This window comes from Gobius niger (assembly GCF_951799975.1).
Source record: "Gobius niger genome assembly, chromosome: 4".
NCBI lineage: Eukaryota > Metazoa > Chordata > Actinopteri > Gobiiformes > Gobiidae > Gobius > Gobius niger.
In genome coordinates, this window is record NC_136855.1 from 2,149,414 (window position 1) to 2,170,480 (window position 21,067).

At 44.0% G+C, this 21,067-nt stretch overlaps 1 protein-coding gene across 1 annotated transcript in view; it reads right to left on the reverse strand.

Moving 5' to 3' along the window:
- Positions 1-21,067, reverse strand: part of glceb (glucuronic acid epimerase b) — a 142,990-nt gene that overhangs the window by 37,053 nt on the left and 84,870 nt on the right. The window lies entirely within an intron of this gene.

A 21,067-nucleotide genomic window follows, 5' to 3' on the forward strand; every position in this document is an offset into this window, starting at 1 on the left:
AGACACGTTAAAAACAACTTTAAAGCCTGGTCCCAACTTTTTAGGAACTATCTGGAGCTTGATATTCCTCCTTCCATCGGCACATTCTCAAGTGGCGCCACTTGAGCTATATGTGAGGAAAAAAATAAATAAATAAATAATAATAATAAAATAAAAAAAACATTTTGGAAAAAATAATTTAAAAAAATTGAAAAAGAAAAATTCACAGCCAAGCAATTAGTCGAACGTGAAAATGATCGATAGATTTTTATCGATTACAAGATGATCGTTAGTTGCAGCCCTAGTGTATGTGTATTCATGTGTATTTATTCATTTGTTTACTTTACTTTTTTTTCTCCCTATTTTTTATTTATTATTTTGATGAGATCCCCGGGGTAATTGTTTGTTTGTCTCTAATGCAAAAACAATACAAATATTATATATATTATTAAAAAAAAGATATTCCTCCAGTGATAACGCTGGGTTGGTTCCAAAAAAAGACCAGGCTGGTTTTTGTAAGAATTTTTTTTCGAAATCTCGTACTAATGAGGGCCGGACTGTTAGCATTGTCGCAGTGCGAACTACACGTCACGCAAGGGCGGAGTCTACAGTGAAGATCCCGCCCTCATGCCTCGTCAGAGCTGGGGAGGGGAAGTCTGTAAACCTGCCATGATTTCCCCCTCGAGTGTGATCATTGTGGTAAACAGGGAGGAGTGAGGAGGAGACGTCCTTTATATTTACAGTCTGTGGTGTGAAGCCACTTATTGTGGAAAAAAAAGTGTGGATGATCCACAGTGAGTCGAAAAAAGCCTGAACTCATGAGCAGCTTCAGCGCAAATGCAGACGCAAAGCGATAACTGACTAACACTTAGGACTAAACCAGGACTAAACCAGGACTAAACCAGGACTAAACCAGGACTAAACCACGACTAAACCAGACTGAATAAGAAAATAGACTTTTAGACAAAGATAAAGCAGTGACAAAGAAACACATGGGCTTTACCTTTACCTTTAGCTCTACCTTTAGCTCTACCTTTACCTTTAGCTTTACCTTTAGCTTTACCTTTAGCTTTACCTTTAGCTTTACCTTTAGCTTTACCTTTAGCTTTACCTTTACCTTTAGCTTTACCTTTAGCTTTAGCTTTACCTTTAGCTTTACCTTTAGCTTTACCTTTAGCTTTACCTTTAGCTTTACCTTTGGCTTTACCTTTAGCTTTACCTTTGGCTTTACCTTTGGCTTTACCTTTACCTTTAGCTTTACCTTTAGCTTTACCCTTAGCTTTACCTTTAGCTTTACCCTTAGCTTTACCTTTAGCTTTACCTTTAGCTTTACCTTTAGCTCTACCTTTAGCTCTACCTTTAGCTTTACCTTTAGCTTTACCTTTAGCTTTACCTTTAGCTTTACCTTTAGCTTTACCTTTAGCTCTACCTTTAGCTCTACCTTTAGCTTTACCTTTAGCTTTACCTTTAGCTTTACCTTTAGCTTTACCTTTAGCTTTACCTTTAGCTTTACCTTTAGCTTTACCTTTAGCTTTACCTTTAGCTTTACCTTTAGCTTTACCTTTAGCTTTACCTTTAGCCCTAGAGCCTGAAGCCTAAAGTGAGCGCTCACTCTGCATTAGCCATTGCTGGCTCAATTTTGGTAAATGATCAGTGACAGAGTGAGCGCTCTCACTGTGGAACAGATCTTTCACCTTGTGGAGCAGCTCAGTGAGTTTATAAAAGTTATAATAAATAAAAAATGTCTGAACTCTGTTTTTATCGCGGTACCAGCCCTGGTCGTCATCATGAGCACCAGTTAATGTGAGGACGGCCCCCGGGTCGCCCTCAGACGCCCCTCCAGATAGTTTCATTACAGGTCTGGACGATTCCCGTGGATGAGCTCATGTTCACCGACAGGCGACAGGTTTGCAGCTCTGGTTTGTGAATCTCCTGCCATAATGAAGAGATCAAACCTGTCTTAAAGCAACACCGTCTGCTCTCAGGTCTATTTCCAGCCTTGTCGGACGCTCTCGTCACGCCGCCCGCTCCTCGGCTCGTGTGAAGCGGTGCAGTCGTATCAAGTAAAGTGGGCCAAGATGAATTAGTAATGCCAAACATACGATGATAAGGCTTTCCAGTAAAACGCCGGGACGGTCGACGGAGGAGCGTGAGGAAGCAGAGACGCGTCACAGGCTTTAAGGAGTTTTTCTTTTCTGTTCGGTTCTAGATTAGAGAGAATCGTCTCCAGCCTTAAAGAAACAGAGGAGACTGAGATATGTTACTCTTTGAAGACCAAAGACCAAAGATGTTGTTAGCATTTAGCCTCTCCTCCTCTCCTCTATGGACCCACATGGGGGAGGTTAGAAGCGACACAGCTCTTCCACGTTTTCTCTATTTAAATAAGGTTATGTGAGAGACCAGACAGGTAACACATCAACTCGTCTAAACTGTTCCTTTAACCCCTTAACTCCCACCTGAACCGAGCACATTTTCTCCAGCTTTACCCCAATCCAAAAGCTTCTGGAAAAAAGGTGTGAAAATAGCAACAAAACTGAGATGAAAAGAAGGATGAAAATGTGAAAAAAGTGAGAAAAAGTGGATGAAAAAGTGACAAAAAATTTACAAAAAAGTAAAAAAAAAAAGACAAAAATTGACAAAAAAAGTGAGAAAAAATTTACGAAAAATGGAGATAAAATGGACGAAAAAGTGACAAAAAAGTGATTAGAATTTGACAAAAAAATGCGAATAATTTGACGAAAAAGAGACAAAAAAGTGGCCAAAAAATGGACAAAATTAAAAAAAAAAAAAATGATGAAAAAGTCACAAAAAAGTCACAAAAAATTGACAAAAATGAGATGCCTGCCCAACAAAAAAAGTGATGAAAAAAAATCTGATGATGTGAGGAAAAAGATCAATTTAGTTTTGTAGGTCTTAGCTTTCAAATGAGGTGTTACACTGGCCTACAGGATTTGGGTAAAGCTGAACTGGAGAGAATGCTCTCGGTTCAGGTGGGAGTTAAGAGGTTAAAGACATACGGCATAATATTTCTTTACAGACCAAATATGTTAAATACATTTGGTCCTTTATAACAAATGCTCTGAGACGGTCCCCGTTTCAGAGCATTTTTTGACAAACTATGTTGGCCACAGTTTCAGACCCTGGACTTTGTCCAACAGTCGCCTTCAAGGCTCACAAATGTTTTTCTCACATACGTAGTTATTACAACTCTGTGAACAAGGACTGGTGTCACTTTGGAAGAATCTCTACAAATGAACGGCCAGTTTCTGTCTGTCTCTGTACGCAGCCCTGGTGTAAAAACAGACTTTAAGGCGAGACACTGCAGGTGAATAGGGGAAAAAAATAAATGTAGAGATGTCAATTTGAAACTTTTACTGAACATCACAGGTATAAATATGAGAAAAAAATGTATTGCACTTTTTCTGTCATTTTATGTTTTCACATAAAAATAAGGCATTTTGAGCATTAAAATGGCCAAAATTGCCTAATTTTATTGACATATTAGCAACTAAGATTTTTTCAGAGGGATTTTGGATATTTTGTTTAGTTTTTCAATAAACTAATCATCAGTGAAAAAATCTGTAAAAACTCAAATTCCGCCTGTTTTTTTGGTTTCAAAGTTGAATAAATCAGGCTAGGAATTAGATATTAAAAAAACTGTCTGAAAAAACCTTCAAAATATTGTTAGGTCTAGACTGTAAAGTTTGGAGTCTGTGGGAGCTTCTATAAGGGTTTCCCTCGTTGCCCGAGTGCGGCTTTATTTCATTCTGTGAACACCAGCCCTGAAGTTTTGTAGCGAGTGCTCATGCTCGGCCCGTTCTCCGACTTTTCCGCTCCAGCGTCTCGTAGGAGGAAAAACACCATATTTGGGTGAAATCGTCATCACGGGGCCCCTTAGCAGGACACGTGGATGTCAAATCTGTCAATATTTATGAATGAAAACCCGCTTGAAAGACGGACTTTCTACGCGGCGCAGCAGCTACTTCCGGGTCGCCCCCACCTCGCAGACAAAACATCATAAAATAAACATCATCATTTTTATGATGGCACGGTAGTACAGCGGTTAGAGCTCGTGCTTCACAGCTAGAAGGTCCGGGTTCGATTCCCACCAAGGACGGGGCCTTTCTGTGTGGAGTTTGCATGTTCTCCCCGTGTCTGCGTAGGTTTCCTCCGGGTACTCCGGTTTCCCCTACCACTAAAAACATGTACAATAGGCCAGGATGTATGAGAGTGCGTTTGAGAGTGTGCATGGGGGACGACGGATGAAAATTAGCCTAAGGCTACAATCCGGTGTGGCTTGTTCATTAACTTGCACTGTCCCTACCAAATAAACCGTAAATAAAATATCTGACATGAAAACTAAGATTTAAGGGAGGAAAATAGATAAAAATCTCCACTTCCACCACTACGTGAAAAATCAATACTTTCACCTGCCGTGTCTCGCCTTAAGCTAATATTGTAACAGCTCCACGACGACGACAACACTTTAAAGGAACAGTCCACGTTCTTCCAGACTGAGATATGTTCTTACCGGAGCTTAGGCGAGTTGATCCGTACCTGACTGGTCTTTGTGTCCGTGGAAGAGCTCGGTCACTTCTAACTCCCCCCCCGTTTGGAGCCATAGGAATATACTGGGAGAGGCCAAATGCTAACAACATCTTTGGTCTTTGTGCATAACTGAGGGCACACACGAAAACCAGACAGGTACACATCAACTCGTCTAAGCTCAGGTAGGAACAATGGTGGCCTGTTCCTTTTAAGGTTAAAATGCTCCAAATCAGTGCTTTCTTGGTTGCTTTACACTAACTATCAATATTGTTTGGTAGCTGAAATAAATTCCATTACCCATAATGCAACGGGCAACCTGGGATGGGCACTCGGCTTATTGTACAATGACAAATAAAGCATTTACTACTACTTAAATAAAGGAAAGCTCCATCGCAGTTTGACTCCATTGATATAACCTGGTCGTCACGGCAACAGATTAAACGTTTTCCTCCGTCTCTGTTTGATTTGACTGAAGTACTGAACATTTCCCTCGTATAGACGGTGTTTAAAGCCAGTCTCTGATCTGAGCTCTATAAAAACAGAGCATGATGTTAATGCTCATTGTTTCAGGACCACCTGCGCCGTTAGAGAAGGTCAGAGAAACAGAGCATCATCCCACGACACACTCCAGTCGAGAAGGTCTGAAGGTGTTTTGAATTCTAGCCACTGCCTCAAACCGGTGTCGAGCCTTTTCCTCTTCCTCTCTCCTCTTTCCTTCTCCTCTTTTCCTCTCTCCTCCTCTTTCCTCTTTCCCTCTCCACCTCCTCTTTCCTCTTCCTCTTTCCCTCCCCTCTTCCTCTCTCCTCTTTCCCTCTCCTCTTTCCTCTCTCCTCCCTCCTCCCCCTCCCTCCTCTTTCCTCTCTCCTCTTTCCTCTCTCCTCCCCCCTCCCCTTCCTCTCTCCTCTTTCCTCTCTCCTCTTTCCTCTTTCCTCTCTCCTCTCTCCTCTCTCCTCCCCCTCCCCTTTCCTCTCTCCTCTCTCCTCTTTCCTCTCTCCTCCCCCCTCCCCTTTCCTCTCTCCTCCCCCCTCCCCTTTCCTCTCTCCTCTCTCCTCTTTCCTCTCTCCTCCCCCTCCCCTTTCCTCTCTCCTCTTTCCTCTCTCCTCCCCCCTCCTCTTTCCTCTCTCCTCTCTCCTCTTTCCACTTTCCTCTCTCCCTCCTCCCTCTTTCCTCTTTCCTCTTTCCTCTTTCCACTTTCCTCTCCTCCTCCTCCCCCCTCCCCCCTCTTTCCTCTCTCCTCTTTCCTCTTTCCTCTTTCCTCTTTCCGCTCTCCTCTCTCCTCTCTCCTCTTTCCACTTTCCTCTTTCCGCTCTCCTCTCTCCTCTTTCCACTTTCCACTTTCCTCTCTCCTCTCTCCTCTTTCCACTTTCCACTTTCCTCTCTCCTCTTTCCTCTCTCCTCTCTCCTCTCTCCGCTCTCCTCTCTCCTCTTTCCTCTCTCCTCTCTCCTCTTTCCTCTCTCCTCTCTCCTCTTTTCCTCTCTCCTCCTCTTTCCTCTTTCCCTCTCCTCCTCCTCTTTCCTCTTCCTCTTTCCCTCTCCTCTTCCTCTCTCCTCTTTCCCTCTCCTCTTTCCTCTCTCCTCCCTCCTCCCCCCTCCCTCCTCTTTCCTCTCTCCTCTTTCCTCTCTCCTCTCTCCTCCCCCCTCCCCTTTCCTCTCTCCTCTCTCCTCTCTCCTCCCCCTCCCCTTTCCTATCTCCTCTTTCCTCTCTCCTCCCCCCTCCTCTTTCCTCTCTCCTCTTTCCACTTTCCTCTCTCCCTCCTCCCTCTTTCCTCTTTCCTCTTTCCTCTCTCCTCTTTCCTCTTTCCACTTTCCTCTCTCCCTCCTCCCCCCTCCCCCCTCTTTCCTCTCTCCTCTCTCCTCTCTCCTCTTTCCTCTCTCCTCTTTCCTCTTTCCGCTCTCCTCTCTCCTCTTTCCACTTTCCTCTTTCCGCTCTCCTCTCTCCTCTTTCCACTTTCCACTTTCCTCTCTCCTCTCTCCTCTCTCCTCTTTCCTCTTTCCGCTCTCCTCTCTCCTCTCTCCTCTCTCCTCTTTCCACTTTCCACTTTCCTCTCTCCTCTTTCCTCTCTCCTCTCTCCTCTTTCCTCTTTCCGCTCTCCTCTCTCCTCTCTCCTCTTTCCTCTCTCCTCTCTCCCTCCTCCCCTCTCTCCTCTTTCCTCTTTCCTCTTTCCTCTTTCCTCTTTCCTCTTTCCTCTCTCCTCTCTCCTCTCTCCCTCCTCCCCTCTCTCCTCTTTCCTCTTTCCTCTCTCCTCTTTCCACTTTCCTCTCTCCCCCCTCCCCCCTCTTTCCACTTTCCTCTCTCCCTCCTCCCCCCTCACCCCTCTTTCCACTTTCCTCTCTCCCTCCTCCCCCCTCCCCCCTCTTTCCTCTCTCCTCTTTCCACTTTCCTCTCTCCCCCCTCCCCCTCTCTCCTCTCTCTTCTCTCTTCTCTCCTCTTTCCTCTTTCCACTTTCCTCTCTCCCTCCTCCCCCTCCCCCCTTTTTCCTCCCCCCTCTTTCCTCTCTCCTCTTTCCTCTTTCCTCTCTCCTCTTTCCTCTCTCCTCTTTCCTCTCTCCTCTTTCCTCTTTCCTCTTTCCTCTTTCCTCTCTCCTCTCTCCTCTTTCCGCTCTCCTCTCTCCTCTCTCCTCTTTCCTCTTTCCTCTCTCCTCTCTCCTCTCTCCTCTTTCCTCTTTCCGCTCTCCTCTCTCCTCTTTCCTCTTTCCGCTCTCCTCTTTCCTCTTTCCTCTCTCCTCTCTCCTCTCTCCTCTCTCCTCTCTCCTCTTTCCTCTTTCCTCTTTCCTCTTTCCTCTTTCCTCTTTCCTCTTTCCTCTTTCCTCTTTCCTCTTTCCTCTTTCCTCTTTCCTCTTTCCTCTCTCCTCTCTCCTCTCTCCTCTCTCCTCTCTCCTCTCTCCTCTGCAGTTAAAAGTTTTCTTGGAAGATCCAGACTCGGCCCCCTGGGACCGGCGCAGACTTCAGCGTATTCTCCGGGGCTTAGCTGCCTGTCTTCAGCGTCAGCCTGAAGACTCGCTCCGTCTGAAAGCAGAACCTTCTCACAGCCGTGTGGAGATCAAGGTCCGTCTCTGGAGGAGCTGATGCTAAATGTCGGGGGTGATGTCGGTGTAATTGGCAAAGGTCTGAACTGGGATGTAAATGTAAAGGCTGAGCCGCAGACCGTACGGAGGGTTTACTGAGGAGCTGAGGGTTTGGGGTGGGGGGGGTGACAGTTTTGACTGGAGTTGTCAGGGAGGAGACGGGACACGAGGGCTGGGGGAGGGGGGCTGGGGATGTGGAGATGATCGGGTTGGAGATGATCGGGTTTATTTATAGATGCAACAAGGATCTTTCATTATCGGGTCGTAAAATAGAAATGGTCTTTTTATTTTAGCCGTATTTAACCACATAACCACGTGCATTTCCTCCAGTGGAGCTTTACAGTGTAACGCCTCATTTGAAAGCTAAGATGTCAATGTCAACAAATATATATATGTACAAGAGGCAAATATAAAAAAAATATAATAACAGGTGCTCAGCTCAACTCAACAATCCAGACCATTTTTCATGATATTTGCAGCACCTCATCGTATTCTGTGTTATAGTGATGGACACAGGCTGTGGCTCGTGTGAAAGCTGAGACTCTAAGCTCTCCGTAGGTGAAAACAGTTTCATTCTACGTGCCTCGGTTCCTGAGAAATCTAAGCTAAACAGAGGCTAGTTTGGATCAAAATCACTGATTTTTTTTTTTCTAGAAACAGAGATTTCGGGGGGTTTGTGAAACACTCTCCTTTCTGATTAACTCTCCTCTCCTCTTCTCTCTCCTCCTCTCTCCTCTTCTCTCCTCCTCTCCTCTTCTCTCTCCTCCTCTCTCCTCTCTCTCCTCCTCTCTCCTCTCTCCTCTTCTCTCTCCTCCTCTCTCCTCCTCTCTCCTCTTCTCTCTCCTCCTCCTCTTCTCTCCTCTTCTCTCCTCCTCTCTCCTCCTCTCTCCTCTTCTCTCTCCTCCTCTCTCCTCTTCTCTCCTCTTCTCCTCTCTCTCTCCTCCTCTCTCCTCTCCTCTTCTCCTCTCTCCTCTTCTCTCCTCTCCTCCTCTCTCTCTCTCCTCTTCTCTCCTCATCTCTCCTCTTCTCCTCTCTCCTCTTCTCTCCTCTCCTCTCCTCTTCTCTCCTCTTCTCTCCTCTCCTCTCTCCCTCCTCTCTCCTCTTCTCACCTCTCTCTCCTCTCTCCTCTTCTCCTCCTCTCTCTCCTCTTCTCTCTCCTCCTCTCTCTTCTCTCCTCTTCTCTCCTCCTCTCTTCTCTCCTCCTCTCTCCTCTCCTCCCTCTCTCTCCTCTTCTCTCTCCTCCTCTCTCTTCTCTCCTCTTCTCTCCTCCTCTCTTCTCTCCTCCTCTCTCCTCTCCTCCTCTCTCCTCTTCTCTCCTCTTCTCTTCTCCTCTCTCCTCCTCTCTCCTCTTCTCTCCTCTTCTCTCCTCCTCTCTCCTCCTCTCTCCTCTTCTCTCCTCCTCTCTCCTCTTCTCCTCTCTCCTCTTCTCTCCTCCTCTCTCCTCCACTCTCCTCCTCTCCCCTCCTCTCTCCTCCTCACTCCTCTTCTCTCCTCTCCTCCTCTTCTCTTCTCTCTCCTCCTCTCTCCTCCTCTCTCCTTTTCTCTTCTCTCCTCTTCTTTCCTCTCTCCTCCTCTCTCCTCTTCTCTCCTCTCCTCCTCTCTCTTCTCTCCTCCTCTCTCCTCTTCTCCTCTCTCCTCCTCCTCTCTCCTCTTCTCTCCTCTCCTCTCTCCTCCTCTCTCCTCTTCTCTCTCCTTTTCTCTTCTCTCCTCTTCTTTCCTCTCTCCTCCTCTCTCCTCTTCTCTCCTCTTCTCTCCTCTCCTCCTCTCTCTTCTCTCCTCCTCTCTCCTCTTCTCCTCTCTCCTCCTCTCTCCTCTCCTCCTCTCTCCTCTTCTCTCCTCTCCTCCTCTCTCTTCTCTCCTCCTCTCTCCTCTTCTCCTCTCTCCTCCTCTCTTCTCTCCTCCTCTCTCCTCTTCTCTCCTCTCCTCCTCTCTCCTCTCCTCCTCTCTCCTCTTCTCTCCTCTTTCCTTTTCTCTCCTCTCTCCTCTTCTCTCTCCTTTTCTCTCCTCTTCTCTCCTCCTCACTCCTCTCTCCTCTCCTCTTCTCTCTCCTCCTCTCTCCTCTTCTCTCCTCTTCTCTCTCCCCTCTCTCCTCTTCTCTCCTCTTCTCTCCTCCTCTCCTCTTCTCTCCTCTTCTCTCTCCCCTCTCTCCTCTTCTCTCCTCTTCTCTCCTCTTCTCTCTCCCCTCTCTCCTCTTCTCTCTCCCCTCTCTCCTCTTCTCTCTCCCCTCTCTCCTCTTCTCTCCTCTTCTCTCCTCTCCTCCTCTCTCCTCCTCTCTCCTCTTCTCTCCTCTTCTCTCCTCCTCTTCTCTCCTCCTCTTCTCTCTCCTCTTCTCTCCTCTTCTCTCCTCCTCTCTCCTCCTCTCTCCTCTTCTCTCCTCTTCTCTCCTCCTCTTCTCTCCTCCTCTTCTCTCCTCCTCTTCTCTCCTCCTCTTCTCTCCTCCTCTCTCCTCTTCTCTCCTCTTCTCTCCTCCTCTCTCCTCCTCTCTCCTCCTCTCTCCTCTTCTCTCCTCCTCTTCTCTCCTCTTCTCTCCTCCTCTCTCCTCTTCTCTCCTCTTCTCTCCTCTTCTCTTCTCTTCTCTCCTCCTCTCCTCTTCTCTCCTCCTCTCCTCTTCTCTCCTTTTCTCTCCTCCTCTCTCCTCTTGCATGACGAGGTAACAAAAACAAGAAAGAATCTTGGACGAGTTTTGTAGGTCTTAGCTTTCAAATGAGGCGCTTCACTGGCCTGTAGGCTGCACACTCGAGAAGCTTTCAAATTTGGGAAAACTGGAGTAAAATGTGCTCGGTGAACGTTAAGGTGTTAAATATTTGCTCAGTCCAGTATCATCCACACGAGGGGTCAGTAAACCAACACTCTCCAAACGACCAGAGTGAAAGATCTCAAAACGCCGTTCACGTGGCATCGCGTCTGTTCCATAATCGACTGACCCGAGAATGACCTTGACTGCACAATCCTCCGCTCCTCCGATGTGGTCCGGGCTGGCAAATGAAATGTCCCTATTCCACAGACTTTATCTTTCTGTAATTACAACTCGGACACTTAAAGATGACGGTTCATAAAATAATCCCGTCCAGAGGCGACGTTCACAAGGCTCATTTCGTTAATCTGACCAACAGGAAGAGTAATCCAAGCTGGACGTCCCACTGAGCCTCGTCCCGGAGCTGAAGGCTTGAGGAAACCGTTCTCCGCTCGTGTGTTCTGATAAATATTACATTATGATTATGGAAATGATAAAAACCTTTCATTAGTCCTGATGATTTCCAATTAACAATAAGTAATCAAGCCTCACGTCCTGCCGCGCATGAGGAGATACTTCGCAGGGATTCAATGAACCTGATTGTGAAAAGATCAAACCACAGAGTAAATGTAATCAGACAGTATTATTGGAGAGTTCAGATGGTCCTGGAGGATCAGCTTCATCAGCTCAGTGACGTTTACAAAGACACAGCAGTGTTTCTTTACCTGAACATTAAAGCAGGGACAGGAGCTCATGTTTTTAATGTTTTTTTAAAATGTCAAAGCACTTTGCGATGCACCTGTGTATGAAAAGCGCTCTATAAATAAAGATTGATTGATTGATGTTATTATAATAATCTGTGCTGGAAGATGTTTGGGGCCTGCTACCTGCTTTAGGCTCTCAAAGCACTTTACATCAAGGAACCCATTCACTTTCTCGCTCACACTTTCAGACACATCAGTGCAAGCAGACACTGGAGACTGAACCGCCGACCCTCTGGTCACAAGACGACCTGCTCGACTCGAGTTCTGATCCATCAGGTGAAAACAAGACATAGCACTAATAAAGTCAATACTGTGCTTGGTGAGTGTGAATAGTTCTGTACAGTTAATATAGTTCTGTACAGTTAATAACAATGAGCCGTAAACAATCGCAGCATGCTAACTAGGGCTGGGCGATAGAACAAATTAATTCAGTTAATTCATGCTTTTAAAAACAGAAGATTTGGAAAATGGCTAAATCGAGTCTCCGCTTCATGTCCCTCCAATGTGCGGCCATTTTATCAGCGTTTCAGACGCTCCGTAGTGACATGAGTCCAGAGGAGAAGCAGAGACTTCCTGACGATCTGCTGCTTCACAAAGGCCAAAGTGTTTGAAGAGTTTCTGCTCCTGTGCCTTTCTCTCACTCTGCTCTGAGCCCACCATTTAGCTCCGCCCCTTGCCCTTGAGTCTCCATGGAGACGGTCGTCAATCACTGCAGAGGCATGAAGACAATAAAACTAAAACACTTTTGAAAACTCCATGATTATTAAGAGATTTTACTTTTGAGCAGAATAAAATAACTATTTCAAATAAAGGTTATGTCATGTTTTCTTAATGGGCCTAATTGTAGCTACATTATGAATATTAATGAGCAGGACTATAAAAGATCAGGAGAAGTTTATTTAAAAAAAAAAAAAAGATTAAAATCATGATCGTCCAAACTGAGTAAAAAAAAATCTCATAATGCTAACCATTGCTAGCCTTTAGCCACTAGCCTTTAGTGCTAAACACCAATAACAGCCCTCTACTCAAGCGCATGAGCAGGATACAGGCTGAAACACTGGGCATGGTCACCATGGGGTCGAGTTAAAGATCATTAGGACTTGGCAGAAGCAAAGTTAGAGGAGTTAGCCCCAAAACAGCTAGTTAGCCAGTTAGCACCAAAACAACTGTTATTTTCAAGCAAGAGCTCTGACGCACCTATGCTTCTGAACAAACTCTGTGCAGATGTGCAGCTGGAGTGTCTTTGACGTGTCCGGTCTGACCGTATACGAGTTCACACATAACTGTGATGGCGACACGGTGGCACAGCGGTTAGTGCTCGTGCTTCACAGCGAGAAGGTCCCAGGCTCGATCCCTGTGGAGTTTGCATGTTCTCCCTGTGTCTGCGTAGGTTTCCTCAGGGTTCTCCTGTTTCCCCTACCACTAAAACATGTATAATAGGTTCCTCTCTGGGGCCAGGACTACCCTGGAGATGAGATTCCTAATCTCAGTGGGACTTTCCTGGTTGAAAGATTAATAGATAGATAAATAAATAGATAAAAACAGCGCGTGTGTGTTTGCACATAGAGCTGCTTCTGTTTGGATAAAGTTGTTCTTCTGGATATGTTTCTGGATACCCATTCACCTACCATATAACATATAACATATTTTGACTCTTAATATCTCTTTCCAGCCTTGTTATCATTACTCTGGAAGGACAAGTGTGATCATTTTAATTAGGGCTGAACGATATTGCAGTATCTTGCGATATGCGATACGGCTGTGCAATTTCGCAATAACGATATTATTTCGATATTTTGCTAAACCTTTTCAAGATGACATGTTCCATTCTAATTAAACACAAATCACAAGTAACTACGTTTTAGCAAATTGTGTCAAAACACTACATCGGGACCAAAATAAGGCCAAAATTGAACTAAAGTAGTAAATATTTAAAGCAGCACTAAATAACTCATGCCCCTCGAGGCCATAAGTGCCACTGCAGGTGTCGTAGCAAGTCACGGTATTTTACTCTTACTCATTAATTGTCCGTGAGAGTAAATACTTCGCTGACAGGAAAGACAAAGGGACAGAGGGATATTGTTCATCCAATTACACAATGGAGATCATCTTTTTCACTCAAACTTGGCTGAAAATACTGTTTAAGTGACGCTAGCCCACAGTTAGCTTTGCCTGTTAGCCTGTTCTTCGTGATTCCATTTGTGTGTATTGGTGACTCCGACCAGTAGGCAGGAAAGCTGCAATTGTGGTTTTCTGGCCAGAGACACCAGGGGGCGATGAAAGACCCTCCAATAATCCCATTAACATCTGTATTACCCCCAGAGGGGCTACGGGAAGGATTTATTAAGGTAAACAAATTACTTAGTACTGCTTTAACTGAAACTGAACTTTTACACATTTCTAAGTTCAATGTATTGTTGGTTTTTGACAGAGTTTGCAAAAAATGTGTCTATGTGATATGTGATATGCGATATATTGTGGCATCTTGCGATACGGATATTGCATCACCTAATATCGCGATACGATATTTTTGGCGATATATTTTGCAGCCCTAATTTTAATTACTTGTGCCGTCAATTGGACATCGTCAGCTTTGAGTAAATATCTCCATGTGGAACAGTGAATATGACGTCAAAGAGGAAGAAGCCATTGTTAAATATGTTCTGCACTGACTGTGATTGTGTGAGTGTGATTTGTGGGCGCTTTGGTAAAAGTGATGTGTTCTAATAACTGTCCTCATAGAGCACAGGCTGTAGGCTTTATCTGGGCTAATAAGACTCACGGCTCCTGCAGGCACTCATTATTACCGTTATCTAACAAAGACATCCACACATCAATAGATAATGCTAAGGGGGGGGGGCGCCCGCTTACCCAACTTTTCCCGGCGTCGCCATGGAAACGCTCCCCTGACCTTGTTTAAGACCAGTCTGTGACAACCCGATGAATGATTAATGCGAGCTATTTTCACCTCCAAAATGTGAGGAGCTGAAGGAGCGCTGAGGGCTGCCAGACGCCGCCTCGCCTTAACTAATGAACTCTGGGAGAACGTGAGCAAAGAGACGCCGCGAACGTCCTCTCCCGGTCCAGGCGGCTTTTAATGAGGGACCCGAGTGCAAGCAAACAGATACAATCCCGCGGCAGAAGGCACATTAAACACGAGTGTGCAACAGTAAAAACTCTCGTCGCAGTTACAGGCTCTCATCGAGATAACGATGGTTACAGCAGCTCCTGCACAAAACACGACAAAACTCCAGCGCACAACGAGCTGTAAAGTTGTCAGATTGTTTATTAGACGTTCTCAGACCCGTCATGTCTGTGCAGAGGATCTCCAGGGGACGGTATTGATCTATACTTTGCCAAACTCGCATAGGAAAACACTGAAATGCTCAATGTTTGCAGCTACATTTATATGTCTTTCAGAAAAACTAATATAGATTTTAGTCAAGACAGAGAAGGAAAAGAAGCAGCAAAACTTAGGTCAGGCAAAGGTTCATAAGTGTCGGTCCACACGGCGCTTTAGCACAGACATAGTGGAGCTCCTGTACATTAGAACAGAACAGTCTTAAAACTAATGATCTAAACAAACTCTCAATGAATCTAAGCAAAACAAAATATATTATCTTTGGAAATAGAACAATTAGTGATCATACAACTCTAAAAATAAATGATACAGAAATTGAACGAGTTCATACAAATACATTTTTAGGAGTTACCATTGATGGAAAACTTGAATGGAAATCGAATATAAGTATATTAAAAACAAAATGAGCAAAAACCATTGCTGTAATAAGCCGAAGGCCCATCTCGACTGCGCATGCGTGGGTCAATCAGGCTCCTCATTTCCGCCCAAACAAACCACTCCGCCACTGAAATGTGTGAGTTCAGGTCGTGGAGCCTGAACACTGAAGTGTGAGAGCCATAACCGTGACCATAAGGTTTACGGGCATTTGTTTAAAGACCATATGTCTCAAGTGACATTTATGCAAATATTTATGTTGTCAATATCTTGAAAGTGAGGGAAACGTCAGGACGGCGGCTCCGTAGGCAGGAGCGGACAATAGCGGACCATAGTGGACCATAGTGGACCATAGTGGACAGAGGGACGACAGGACCTGGGATCAGCCTGACACAGACACCGCCACTTTTTAAATCAATCAAATTCGTCTTGAAATCACAGGGAAAAGTTTCTAAACGATGTTGATGTTAAATATCGTGGGTAAATTTCCATCTGTCACATTAGTGTCGATTAGCCATGTTCACCATCAGATCACTCGTAAAAAATACAAATAAAGTGAATTTAGAGGCATAGCCTGCATGTGTACGTGGATCTCTCTGGTCACAATAATAATAAAAAAAGATTTCATTTACTGTCCATCTCCTTATTGCCAAAAAAAAAAAAAGAACTCGTCCGTACGTGTTTATTTCTCATTCCAGTTTAATGTTCTGAATGTCGGCGACTTGAGGCCACAGTTTCAGACCCTGCACTTTGTCCAACAGTCGCCTTCAAGGATCACAAATGTTTTTCTCACAGAGTTTTTCCAACTCTGTGAACAAGGACTGGTGTCACTTTGAAGCAGGTCTACATCTCTCAGCCCTGGTGTAAAAATAGACTTCATGCTAATATTGTAACAAACTCCACGGCGACGACAAAAGCACTTTATATCATCAACTTTCCAGCGGTTAAAACGGTCCAAATCAGAGCTTTCTTCTTTGCTTTACGCCAACTATCAATACTGTTTGAAATAAATTCCATTACCCATAATGCAACAGGTGACCCGAGCTGGCCATTCGGCTTATTGGCAAAATGAAAACTGTACTCGATAAAAAATCTCTTCTATTACTGTATAACTCCCTCATACTTCCTTACCTAAATTATGGCCTGGAAATACGGGGAAACAATTATAAATCCAATACTCATCCTGTTTTCCTACTCCACAAAAAGGCAATAAGAATGATCACTAAAGCAGATTTCTATCACCAACGAACCCTGTCTTTGTAGAGCTGAGCCGACTGAAAGTCCATGATCTTGTTGATCTAAATACATTAGTATTAGTGCACAAAGCATATAATAATCTTCTCCCTCCTCCAGGAGCTTTTTGAACACAGGAAGTCAGTATAACCTCCGAGGAACTGCTATTTTCAAAAAAGCAAAAGCTAAAAAGAATAAAAAGAGTGGATGTGTTTCTGTGAGAGGTGTTAATCTGTGGAACGACCTGGAAGATCAGTTAAAACTGTCCCAAACAGTCAAAGCTTTCAAAAAGCTGTTTAAAGCTGCTAAAATTCAAGAATATATAAGCTTAGGATAAATAAAGTAAGAAAAACATCAAATAAAATAAATACAAAATAATAACATGATTTAGTTTCAACTAAATGAACATATAACAAATGTATGTAACATATTTGTTGGAATATTGAAATTGATGTTACAAACTCCAGATACACGCTTATTTCTCTTCTGTTTGACACTTGATATTGTTCATTATTAATGTTTGTGTTTTCTCTCTCGTGGAAGTCTGTAAACTGGGTTAGGCGTAATAAGTTTTCACTTCAGCCTAAACCCTTTCGGGTCTGAATGTCCCTGTGCTTCTACGTGGGCCTCATTAAGGAGGCTGAGGGAGTGGCTGGACACAGATTTGCCATTCGTTCTAAAAACCTACATTATCTTAAGGCCAGACATTATGGATCCATCACAGCCATGACTCAGGAATCCAGGTTATCACTTTAAATGCCAGGGCTGGAGATAAAATCTCACACCTAAGGCAAAGAGAAGCACATTTGATTGATCTCCATTTTTGATTAAAAAAAAAACCAATAATGTCCATAGAATAATTTTAACCATTTTGCATTTAAAAGAACTTATATTTGAGCAGCATCAGCTTCGTGGTTGTATAAGCTACGCGGCGGCGGAGTGATCTGCTAGAAAATAGTCCCTCAAAATGCGATCATTCATGTGATGCAGGTCAGTTATATTCCAAACATGATTCTATGGACACAGACATTTATATGGTTAGTCTGGTGTTATAAGTGATTTGCCTCAGGTGCTCTGTGGAGCGGGTCACACTGTTTTTAATGCAGGCTAGCTGATACCATAGAAATGCGCTAGCCTTGCATTAGCCTAGCACCACGAAACTCTTCAAATATAAGAACTGCATGAATTACAACAAAAAAAATATCTCCAGAAATCAGCAACACTCTGGATAACGAGGACATGAGGCCCCATGTCAAACATCCTGAAATATCCCTTTAACACAACTTTGTAGCTGATTTCACAGTGAAATCTCCAGGTCCTCTTGGTGCCGCATGTGTCATCTGTGCTTCCTGTTTGTTTGGGCCGAGTGTTTCCCTGGGATTGACCTGACAGGCTCTACAGCTGCACCGTCCAGATTTTTTGCCAGAACGTGACAGGACTGACCAATTCTCCTGGATTAAAACGCACCACGCGATTATTGTGATCGACCTTTAATATAATCACGATTAGATTAAAATGTGATTAATTGCCCAGCTCTACTGGAGCTACAGTGGATCTACGACCTCAGTGCAACAACATACCCAGGCCTGTAGAGAGCATCCTGACCAGAGTCATCACTGTGAGGTTCTTCTACTGAGGGACTATAGAGAGCATCCTGACCATCACTGTGAGGTTCTTCTACAGAGGGACTGTAGAGAGCATCCTGACCAGAGTCATCACTGTGTGGTTCTTCTACAGAGGGACTATAGAGAGCATCCTGACATCACTGTGAGGTTCTTCTACAGAGGGACTATAGAGAGCATCCTGACCATCACTGTGAGGTTCTTCTACAGAGGGACTGTAGAGAGCATCCTGACCAGAGTCATCACTGTGTGGTTCTTCTACAGAGGGACTATAGAGAGCATCCTGACCAGAGTCATCACTGTGAGGTTCTTCTACTGAGGGACTATAGAGAGCATCCTGACCATCACTGTGAGGTTCTTCTACAGAGGGACTGTAGAGAGCATCCTGACCAGAGTCATCACTGTGAGGTTCTTCTACAGAGGGACTATAGAGAGCATCCTGACCAGAGTCATCACTGTGTGGTTCTTCTACAGAGGGACTATAGAGAGCATCCTGACATCACTGTGAGGTTCTTCTACAGAGGGACTATACACTGAAAAAAGTAAAACACTGCTGTTGTTGATTCAATATGTTCTTTGCTATTGGCTTAAATAAAGAAAATCAAATTGGCTAGTCCAATTAAAACCATATAGATTGAACATTGTGTTTTGATACATTTTTGTATGTACATCTAATGGTCTATTGCAAATTGACAGTTATTTATAAAAGTTAATTGATCGAATGAACAATCGTTCGTCGAGCCATCGAACACAGGGGGCAGCACTGACAACCGCAGCACTTGACTCTACCAATTAACGCTGAAGAAGATGACACACCACGTGTTCCAGATTTCAAATGTGGCCAAGACCTTTTCACTCAAGATATGGCCAGACCCACTGTTGGAACTTTACAGCGAGAAAAGGTAAGTTAAAAGCATATTTAGACTTGTAAACTTAATACATGTGTCCTGTATGTATGCACAGAGGCGTCAACTAGAATTCTCCTGAAGTTGAATTTTAATTGAACATGTTTTGGCACTGAAACGGAATAAACTGATTGTGCATCAAATCTCTAAAATATTGTAGGCTATGAGTATTAGGGTGAAGGTTTTATTTTTGACCAATTGCACCCTTATGATTTAGATATTACACTAACTTAGGAGGGTTAAGCGCAGCCGCCATTTTGTGTCGTGACATCGCCTGGACTTTGAAATGCAACTCGCATACAATAAATACTATCTACCTTTACTGTGCTTTAAGCTGACATGAATATTATTCCTTAACGTGTTTTGCAAGCGCTTAAACCAGTGATGTGACGTTCACGAACGAATCGAGTCTTTGTTCGTCTCTTCACTGAGAACGATGGGAGGGAACATGAACTCTTTTTCTTTATTATTCCTCTTCGCGCATGATTATTTTGCGAAACAAGCGTGACTGCTGGAGTGGGGCGGAGAGAGGAGTGACACCGGGACAGACCGCGGGATGTGAGCGCGGCCTGCGGGGAAAGGGTTTAAGCGCGCGGCTCTGGGGAAACAGCGAGTGAGCGCGGCCGAACGTTCCCAGCGCCAGCTCTCCCGGGCCATGGGAGAGGAAAGGTGCGCGGGGTCGGTGAGTGATGCGGCGGCTACAGGCGCCCCGACACGAAACATCTTCCACCTGTTCGCTCAGCTCCACTCCGCTCTTGGTCGCCTCCGAACGGCAGCGACATCACCGCGCCCACTGCCTCCTCCGCCCCGGTCACCTCCACCGCTGCTGCTGCCCCACAGGGAGCTCAAAGTGAGCAGCATGAATGAAATAATAAACGACTGTTTGGGGCAGATGAGCCCCTAAACGAGGAGATTGCGTTGAAACACTATTATATGACCTGTAATTACAATTAAAGGACAGAAAATGTTTGACCCAACTTCCAAAAGTGACTGTCATAAAAAAGTCATAAAAAGTCATTTGTAAAACAGTTTGTTCAAAAAGCTGAACCAAGCAAATGTAATTAATGTTCAGCTGTTCTTTATTGTGTACTTTTTGTAATTTTAGCATGAATATGCGTTGCACTTTTTTTCTTAACTTATTTATTAAATTCACAAGACTATATGCATTTTAGTGTTAAATTTGCTGAAAAAATGAGACCATTTACAGTTAAGTAATGTATTTTTCTGTGTCTCATCTGCACAGGAGCCGTCCCCCACACCAGCACTAGGACGAGGACTCCTGTTTGCTGGTCATCTCCATTTGAGGAGGTCGGTCTATGCATTATTTGAAAGGCATAATGTTATGTAATCTTATTGTGCCAACACATTTTCAAGAATATATATATTTAAATTACTACAATGTCTGTACATACTTGTTTACAGTTAAATCATTATTTTACAGGCTTCCATGAGCGGTACACTGGATGCAGGTACACACCATGTGTACTGAAGTTAGTGATGCTGTTCCAGTGGACGCGCATTTAAAGAACATCAGGTATGACTGGGCTTGAAAATAACCATGTCTTTGTAGTGATTGTGCTCTTAGCTGTAAAATGTCTTATTATATTATGGTATTAACAACCGAAAATGTTACATGATTTATAAAACTTAACTGTTCAGATTTGAGCAACAATGCTATTAATCATTTCTCTATTTGATCGGTTCTTTATTGGTTCTCTGGGTTCCTGATCAATGGCCTACATAACATATGTGCATCTTGTAGTTTTACATTTGATCAGAGCCAATAAATGGATCTTTTTTGACAAGTGTGCGAGCTGACAATTGGCTCTATTCACACAAGTGACACGTGACTTCAGACTGGACTCTCTGGGAGGCACTGCTCTTCCTCTCCCATTATTTCCCTATGGAAGATTAAAAGTGTCTCATCCAAATAAATGAATAGTTCTAGATTACATGGCAGGCTGTAAGTTACTGACAGTCAGTGACATAAACATCATACTGGATGTAAAGGCTTCACTGAAGGACACATCAGTGTTCCATCGTGGTAGATGTTTTTGACCTCAAGCTAAGGGCTCACTTTTTTCTTTGGTTAAGTATTTACATCCAACATAATGTTTTTAACATGTACCTTCAACTGTTCATGGGTAATTCACTGTCCATGGAATCTAGAGCTTTTCATTAATTTGGACGAGACACTGCTAATCCCCGATGAGGAAATAACGGGAGAGGAAGAGCAGCGACTCTCAGAGAATCTAGTCAGAAGTCCCTCATATAGAGCCAATCATGTACTATAATGCATTTGAAATAAATCTGCAAATAAGCCTTTGGATGTTATGTACATAACATCGGCCACTGAGTTGGCAATGTTTTCTTGAACTGTCCCTGTCAAAGAAACAAATAAATGAATAAGGGTATTGTACAAATATTAGAAAATGAACTGAAAGCTGAAGATATTAGAGTTGCAGGAGAAATATGGTTTTA